Source organism: Pinus tabuliformis, chromosome 2_2, assembly GCF_031772625.1.
Source record: "Pinus tabuliformis cultivar Carrire ecotype Pingquan chromosome 2_2, CPIR1, whole genome shotgun sequence".
Classification (NCBI taxonomy): domain Eukaryota; kingdom Viridiplantae; phylum Streptophyta; class Pinopsida; order Pinales; family Pinaceae; genus Pinus; species Pinus tabuliformis.
Window position 1 is genome coordinate 986,576,924 of NC_142300.1, and position 8,190 is coordinate 986,585,113.

At 39.9% G+C, this 8,190-nt stretch overlaps 1 pseudogene; it reads right to left on the bottom strand.

Moving 5' to 3' along the window:
• Nucleotides 1-7,227: 7,227 nt before the first annotated feature.
• On the bottom strand, nt 7,228-7,914 carry LOC149196622 (WAT1-related protein At5g07050 pseudogene; annotated as a pseudogene).
• Nucleotides 7,915-8,190: the final 276 nt, after the last annotated feature.

Below are 8,190 nucleotides of genomic sequence, written 5' to 3' on the forward strand. Positions count from 1 at the left end.
CTATTGGTCACAGTAGTATGAGCCAAATCTGAGACTCATACGTTGCAGGCATGTATAGAGGAGTTTTCTTGAACCTCTCAAGCCTTCTCTGGAGTAAACGGACTCTATGACTTTCTTCGGCTCTATCTAGCTCGATGCTACCTTCAGGTCACCTTGGCTTCTTCTGTCTTTTCTTTTCTCTTAGATTTCTATGTCTAACTAACTCTTACTGCCCCCTGATCTCTCTGTTAGTTCGTGGCTTTAAAGCCAATCTGCTTTCTAACTGTTTGCTTCCGCTTCCAGGCTTTTTGGTTCTCCTGCCTTTGTCCATTCGAATTCCTCTATTCTGCATCATCATCACTATGTAACACTTCATAGGGAGGTGGCCACCTATTTCATAACGAACTGAGTGTCATTTCTCTTGGAAATGTTTGAACGGTCGTTATTTCCGTTTGCTCCTAGATTTCCCATGAAACAAAAATCTTTTCCAATTCATCGTCCATGCTGGACTTCAAACCTTATACAACTCGACTTGTTTACCCCATTGAATCCATTCGTCCATCGGATCACATTTCCACTGTCGATCCGAGGCTTCGAGATCCTATGGCCTCCATCCATATCGGGCGGGTAAGTAGCATGACATTTACCTGTCCGATGTGAGCGGTTTTCTCTCTCTTCCGCCAGATGCGTGGCACCTAGTGTGTGGCATCGGGTGGGACTTGGTTGAAACGCTTACCGCTCGAGGTCCTTCCAATATCCTACCATTTTTTGTGTGGGATCCACCTCTGAGGGCTTTTCCATCTTTGAGGGGTTTGCTTGGCGATATGTGATTAACGACTTGTTCAGAAACCTCCCCCTGACAGCGCAGGTTACCATGGGCCAACGGTCTGCATGCTTGACCGAGGGTCCTCGTTGCTCCATGTTGCTCAAAAATTACAACTGTTTTGAGGATATTTCTCATAAGCTCAACCTTTGTAAGTCTTCAAAACTTTGTCATGAATTTGATAGAGTTATGAAAACTGAGAGAGTGTTTTAGGATACAATTCAGATCACAGCCTTGCCACTGAAAAATATTTTGGACCACCAAAAGTTGGTTTTTAAGAATCAATCAAGTGAGGGTATAAATTCCCCGCTTGCCCAATTTCTATCCATTTTGCACTGCTTGGTTTTGAACCTTTAAGCCCAATCCTAAGGTACTCAACATCCCCTCTACACGTAGTTCTCACCTTTCTGTCGAGAACTGTATCTTCCTACAACTCATTGAGATATTCAGGAAACAGATCATCAATAGAAGGCAATCGACTTTGCTCTTCGGGATCTTCAATTATTGAAGGTTCAAGTAGTCTCAAGCTGTCTTCATTAACTACTAAGTAGATGTGCATGTAAATTCGTAGATCAAGGCAAAAAATATTCTCACCAATTTTCTCAAGTATATTGAAAGGTCCATATCTTAATGGCTTCAGCTTCTCACCTTCACCTTGCATTCTTTCTTTGCTGATATACAGCCAAATTTGATCACGAACTTGGAAACTATGCTCACTCCAATGCTTATCATGCCTTGCCTTGTACTTGGCTTCGCTCTTTTCCAATTGTTCTTGTAATGCCTCGTGAATCTCTTGGATTTGTTCAATGAACTTGGTTTCCTTGTCCACATCACTGTGTCCATCAACTACTATGTATTTACCAAAGACAAAATCCAAGGGAGACCTTGGTGTGAAGCCAAAATAGGTCTCAAAAGGAGATCTCTATGTAGAAGAATGTTTAGCTCGGTTGTAAGCATGCTGCACATAACATAAATGTTCATCGCAAAGCTTGGGATGCTTGCTGCAATAGCCTTTAAGCAACTGGATCACTTCCTATTGACCACTTATGTTTGGCCATCTGTTTGTAGATGAAAAGTTGTGCTCTTCTTCAGTTTGGTGTCCATCAATTCCCGCAAACTCGACCAAAATTTCCCAACAAATCGGGCATCTCGATCGGATACAATGGAAGTGGGTAATCCAAAATGAACCATACATGCTGAAAGAACAACTTTGCAGTTTGTTCAGCTGTAATCTGTTTTCTACAAGGTATTAAAATACACATTTTACTAAACCTATCCACAAAAAAATATAAATAGTCATGACGTTTTTTAGATTTAGGCAATCCTCCAACAAAGTCCATGGGAACACTTTCCCAAGGATGAGAAGGAATTGGTAGTGGAGTGTACAAGCCTAGTTTTCTATTGCTGGGCTTGCTTTTAGCACACATAATACACCCTCTTACATGTCTAGAAACGATTTCATTCATTTTTGGCCAATAACAAAATATTTGCAGCTGTGCAACTGTTTTACTTACACCAAAGTGACCTGATAATAGAGAAGTGTGTGCTTCTCAAATTACCTTTACTCTTTTAGTTTGTGGAATGCATAAATTTCCAAAATGATACAAGAGTTGGTCCTTAACATGAAAATCCAATTCTTCTACTTGTTTCCCATGACTTAAAGTTGCATTTGCATCTTTAAAATCTATATCTTGAGCATACTGTTCAATCTAGCTTTCATGCAATATTGAATCATTCTTAAGTATAGTGGATGCATTTATGATTGGTCTCGACAACATATCTGCAACATTATTATGTATGCCCTTTTTATATCTGATGACAAGATGAAACTATTTTAGAAAACCCATCCACCTATAGTGTCTTGATTGCTGCAACTTAGTTTGTGAGTGCAAATATTGAAGTGGTTGATGATCAACATATGTATAACTGTCTATTTGCCCATTAAATAATGTTTCCACTTTTTCACACTCTGTACTAATGCATACAATTCTTTATCATATGTGGAATAATTTACTACTGCAGAATTAAATGTCTCAGGATGATAACATATGATTTTACCGTGCTGCATCGACATTGCTCACATGGCATAGTCACTCGCATCCATTTCAATCGCAAATGGTCTTTGAAGATCGGGCAGTGCTAGTACTGTTGTTGTACTAATCTTTTCTTTCAAGGTGTCGAAGGCTTTCTGTTGTTTGCCTCCCCACTGAAACACTTTCTTCAATCCTGTTAAAGCATGTAAGGGAGCTGCAATCAAGGAGAAGTTAGAAATAAACTTTCTCCAATACTGTGTTGCTCCTAGGAAGCTTCTAATTTCTGTAGCGGCTTTGGGTTTAGGCCAGTTTACAATGACTGCAACCTTAGAGGGATTTATCTTCAAGTCATCACCCCCTACAATATTACCCAAATAATTCAAAGATATTTTTCCAAATTCACATTTTGAGAGCTCAACATAAAGATTTTCTCTTTTCAAAACATCTAGAGTTTGCTTTACATGATCCAAATATTCTTCCCATGTTTTACTAAATACAAGAATGTCATCTAAATATACAATGACAAAATCATCAAGAAAATGTTTCAGTACATCATTCATTACTCTCATGAAAGTAGTAGGAGCATTAGTTAAGCCAAAAGGCATAACCAACCACTCATACAATCCTTGCTTTGTTTTGAAAGCAGTCTTCCATACATCTTGCTCTACAATTCTAACTTGATGATAGCCACTATGCAAGTCCAACTTGGAAAAATAAACAGCTTCTTTCAACTGATCTAATAGATCCTCTATGCGAGGAAGGGCATAACGATTTTTTATCGTTATATTATTTAGTGCTCGGTAATCATTGCACATTCTCCATGAGCCACCTTGCTTTCTCACCAAGACAATTGGAGACCCACATGGCGATGTGCTAGGTCTTATGAACCCTTTCTCAAGCAGCTCCTATACCTACTTCTTGATTTCTGCATTCTAAATCAGCTTATTGTTTAGAATCACAACCCTCAAATACATTGGTTTTATCAGGTTTCTTTTCCTTTACAACCATCAGTAAAAATTGTTTGCATGAATTTACAATTCTTTTCATCTGCCCTGAGTTTATAAGAGTGTAATTATTCTTGAGTTTATGAGCCCTTACAATATATTTGATTCCATATTTAACGAGTTCATATTTGTTCTCAGCTCTATAGAAAATGGCTTTCCTATCATACAAGTAAGGACTTACTAAAACAATTCCACATATATCCAAAGGAACTATATCTAACTCAACCTCATCTACAAATGCTAACCCAAAAGAAAACTTAAGTTTACATTATCTAGTCACTTGTAGCTTTTCTTTACCACATAACTGGTGGGCCCCAATATTGTAGCAATAATGCTACAACTCCTGGAACTCCCTTCTTTAATTTTATCAACCCTGTAGTTCGTAACAAACTTGGAAGCGACGGTGCTGTATGCACAAGTACTAGCTCTTGCCACAACTGTCACTTGGTCAGCTGGCACAAGTCCGCTAGGAGCTTAAGCCAACTTCTATGAGCTCTTAGAAGAAGCTTTTTAATTGATGGATGAAAGCTAACTCGAAGGAAGCTAATCTAATTGCAAAAAGAAACTGAAAGCCAAAAACAAACGCAAACCTTAGCAAACCCTAATTCTACTAGCTAGTCCTACTGACGCAAAGGAGAGCATGAAAACTACTAAAAGAGATGCCATTACTTTTATGAAGGTAAAATACATGTGTCTAGACTACCTCTATCTGAAGAAAAATCTTTTTGTATTTTTGTTTAAGTTGTTGGGATTATCATGCATGTGCTTCTAACTATTTTTGACTGTGCAGAGGTGGATCAAGGAGGAGAAATGCTTGGGAAAGGTTGGGAAGGTTCAGAGAGGGTCTAAGGGGTCCCTAACACCCTTCCAGAGAGTCTCACAAAGTTTGGCTGCCAAGAAACCGTGTTTATGAGCTTCTACAGGAAGTCTGCAGGGGTTCTACAGGATGTTCAGGATTTCTACAGGATGTTCTGTAATTCTTCTACAGGATGTTTTGAAATGGGACTTTGGAGCATGGATGGAGGGAAAAATATGGAGGAATGAGCATGGAGGTGAAATAGGGGTGTGAAGAGGTCTAGGACTTGGGGAATGGAGTTGAGGAGAAGGTGCAGATGGTGAGATTTTTTCAAGGAGGGATGAGATGATGTTGCCCAAGAAGATGAGAATCATGGCAAAGTAAGCGAATGAGGTAAATGTAAGGTAAGGGTTCTGAGTGAAGGATGAAATAGGTAGGTTGGATGGGGTATGTGCAGGTAAGGAAGGGTAATAGGTACTCTGCAAGTGGTATTTCAAACTGAACACACAAACACTTATAAAATCTATGACCTAGTTACTTTATTCTGACCTAAGTAACAACAAAAGGAAATGAACAGCAGTTTATTCGAAATGAAATGCATGAACTAACTTATGCCACTAAGAAATCATCAACTGAAGAATCTAAATACTACTAACATCAGCATCTACAAAAGAGGATTCCAACACTAAGAATTGCATGGCAAAGCAAAACAACCTTTTTGTTGGCAGCAAAGTCACATTGGTCCCAGCTCATGATTCCACTGAGGGGGAGGTGAGATCCAAGGTGTTTGGTAGCCTTTTTCTTGTTATTATCCTACCAATCTATTCTAACCATGAGAAGCTACTTTAAACATCAAAATAAATCTAAATAACAAAGCAAGATTTAAATACAAATAGCAGATTTTATTCTAAGAATGCAGCAAACACACATAAAGATAAACAAAGGAGGTATTGGGCGCTTGAGATGGGCCCAACCCCAAGAGATACAACCTCCTAAGAGAGATTTAGAGCTGGTGCAAAGCTGGATTCATCTTTATTGATCAAGAAATGAAGAATTACATCAAAACTGTCCACAAGGAGAGCTTGAGAATGAGCTGAAATCAAAGCTAATCTATTGCCTAAAAATCGAACTACAACAAGACTATGAAATGACTAACTACCAGCTACAAAATGACTAACCACTAGCTAACCAAAATGAGGCCCTAAGTCTTCTTATTTATACAAATTGAGGAACCCAACAGTCCTCCTAAACTTTAGGGACTCGGCTGCCCAAGACTTGTAGTTAACAACAGTCCTACTTGACTTGCTTGGCTGCCCTTGTGCTGATTGATTTGGTGGCCCTTGAACTCCGAGCTGATGGTGGAGAATTCGAGGTAAGGGCCCATAAATGAAGGGAACACCTTCCTAAAAATACTCTCCACGAATTTGGCTGCCAAGTGCTCATTTCAACCATTGACTTTGTCTCCAAATTGACCAAAAAGGCTACACAAAGCACACATTAGACTTGTTGGCATAATGACTAACCCAATTCACTCTATTAGCATAAATATAATAAAAAACATGCAATAAACTAATGAGAATGGTGGATTAAGTTGAATTAGGAGGTTGAATGAGCCCAAATAATTATCCATTTTTGGGGCTCATCATCACCCCCCTACTGAAAGTGTTGCTCATCCTCTGAGCAACCAATCTATCTCCTCATCTTTGATGGCCCTGGTGGCCTCCCTGTCATGCCAAGCTTCTGAAGTGATGTCCTCTTCTCTGTCATGAAACCATGCTTCTTTGCTTCTTCCCACTACTTGCTCCTTTTCCTAAAGAATTCTCAGCTTTGGTATGATTGTGCAAGTATATTCAATCTGATGGCAGCAATGGTGGCGAAAGGAGATGAAACCAGTGGAGGATGGAAGAAAAGAGTGGTTGCATGTCTCCTCAACAGTCTTCAAGCTTCAAATCCCTCTCCATAATTGATTCTAGCCTACCCAAAGGCTTCTACAGGATGTTTCTGGTAAAAATATAGAACTTCCTGTAGAAAGTCCTGTAGTTGAGTTCTGGCTTCCTGTAGAAACAAACAGCACCAATGTATCATGCTTGGTTGTGGGTGATTTTCCTTTCAGCTTGGCTGTGGCTACCTTAGAGGTGCCCCCACTGACGTGGACTTTTTCAGTCCTTTCCATTCTACTATCTAGTCTTTTATCCCTTGGTGTTAGTGTGGTTTTGTCCCCCTCTGTTTTGGCAGCTTGGTTTAATGCCAATGTTCCAATCACTGATGTTGTTGGATACATCTGCAGGGTTGTGCTTTTCTGGGCTTGTCACCAACTTTTCATCATTTGCCTTGACCCATAGTACAATATACAGTCCTGATATTACTAAAATTGCTCCCCAGCAGACTTCCCAGATAATATTTCACATGAAGGATTAGCTGTTCCAACACTGCAATAATTATGGTTGAAGTTGGATTGAACATTGCAGCAAAGACAGGTCCCTTCAGACGGATACAATAATTCTATTCAAAGAAGGCAAATGCAAAGCATAATACTCCCTGCATATTATGGGCAATATGATCAATGACGATGTTAAGAATTTCTGCACATTATTAAAATGAAGATGCGGTACTCACAGAGTATATGATGCTGAGAAGCTGAATGTCCCACTTTAACCTCCAAGCAGAGGCCTTTGGCTCAAAGATTAAAGCCACCACAGTGCATTGTAGAGTTCCTTGCAGCATCGTGAGAGCTGTTAATGAAATTTCTGCTGGATATTTCTTAACAACTGGAGCCTGAAAGGTAAGCCATCCAGACCAAAATAAACAGCTGGCAAACAGTATCGGTGCTCCAAGCAGCCATGTGTTATGAAGAACCCTATTGAGCCTAATGAGAACAGGGCCCTTGTAGAAGGTCATAATCATTGCACCACCCACACATATAATGGTTCCTACAACTTTGGCTTGGCCATATTTACTCCTGATATCAACTTTCTCCAGTCTAAAAGCTGTGGCCATCCCAAACGTGACAACAGGAACCAGGTTTGACGTTGTAGAAGCAAATGTAGCGGAGGTGTAATCTAGGCCAGCAAAGTAGAAATTCTGAAATAGAGTGGTCTTACCCAGCCAGTGCAAGCACAAAGATCTGCCAGAAGATGGCACAGGTCTTTGCAGGGCATTGGTTTCTTTCAAGAAAAAAACAAAAGGAGAAATAACTACGGTAGCAACAGCCAGGGTGTAAGCTACGAAAACAAAATGACTCTTTCCTTCATCTAGAGCAATTCTGGTAATGATATTCATGCCGGCCAGGCAGACTTGAACTGCAATCTAAGCTAAGAATGTTGCAAATGCAAATATGTCAGCGAATGGTGAGAGCATTTCAAGGATGAGTTCGATTTGCTGTTTATGGAGGCTTCCACTGATGGAGGGTGAGCTGGCTAAGTGCACGTTGGCCCCATGCAAACCATTGGTCCCCACTGTAGTGTAATTATGAACTGTAGTTCTCTGCCTGTATTCACTTCCATCAATTACGTTGGATTTTAGACAACCACCACTACCTGTTTTCAATTTTCTTCT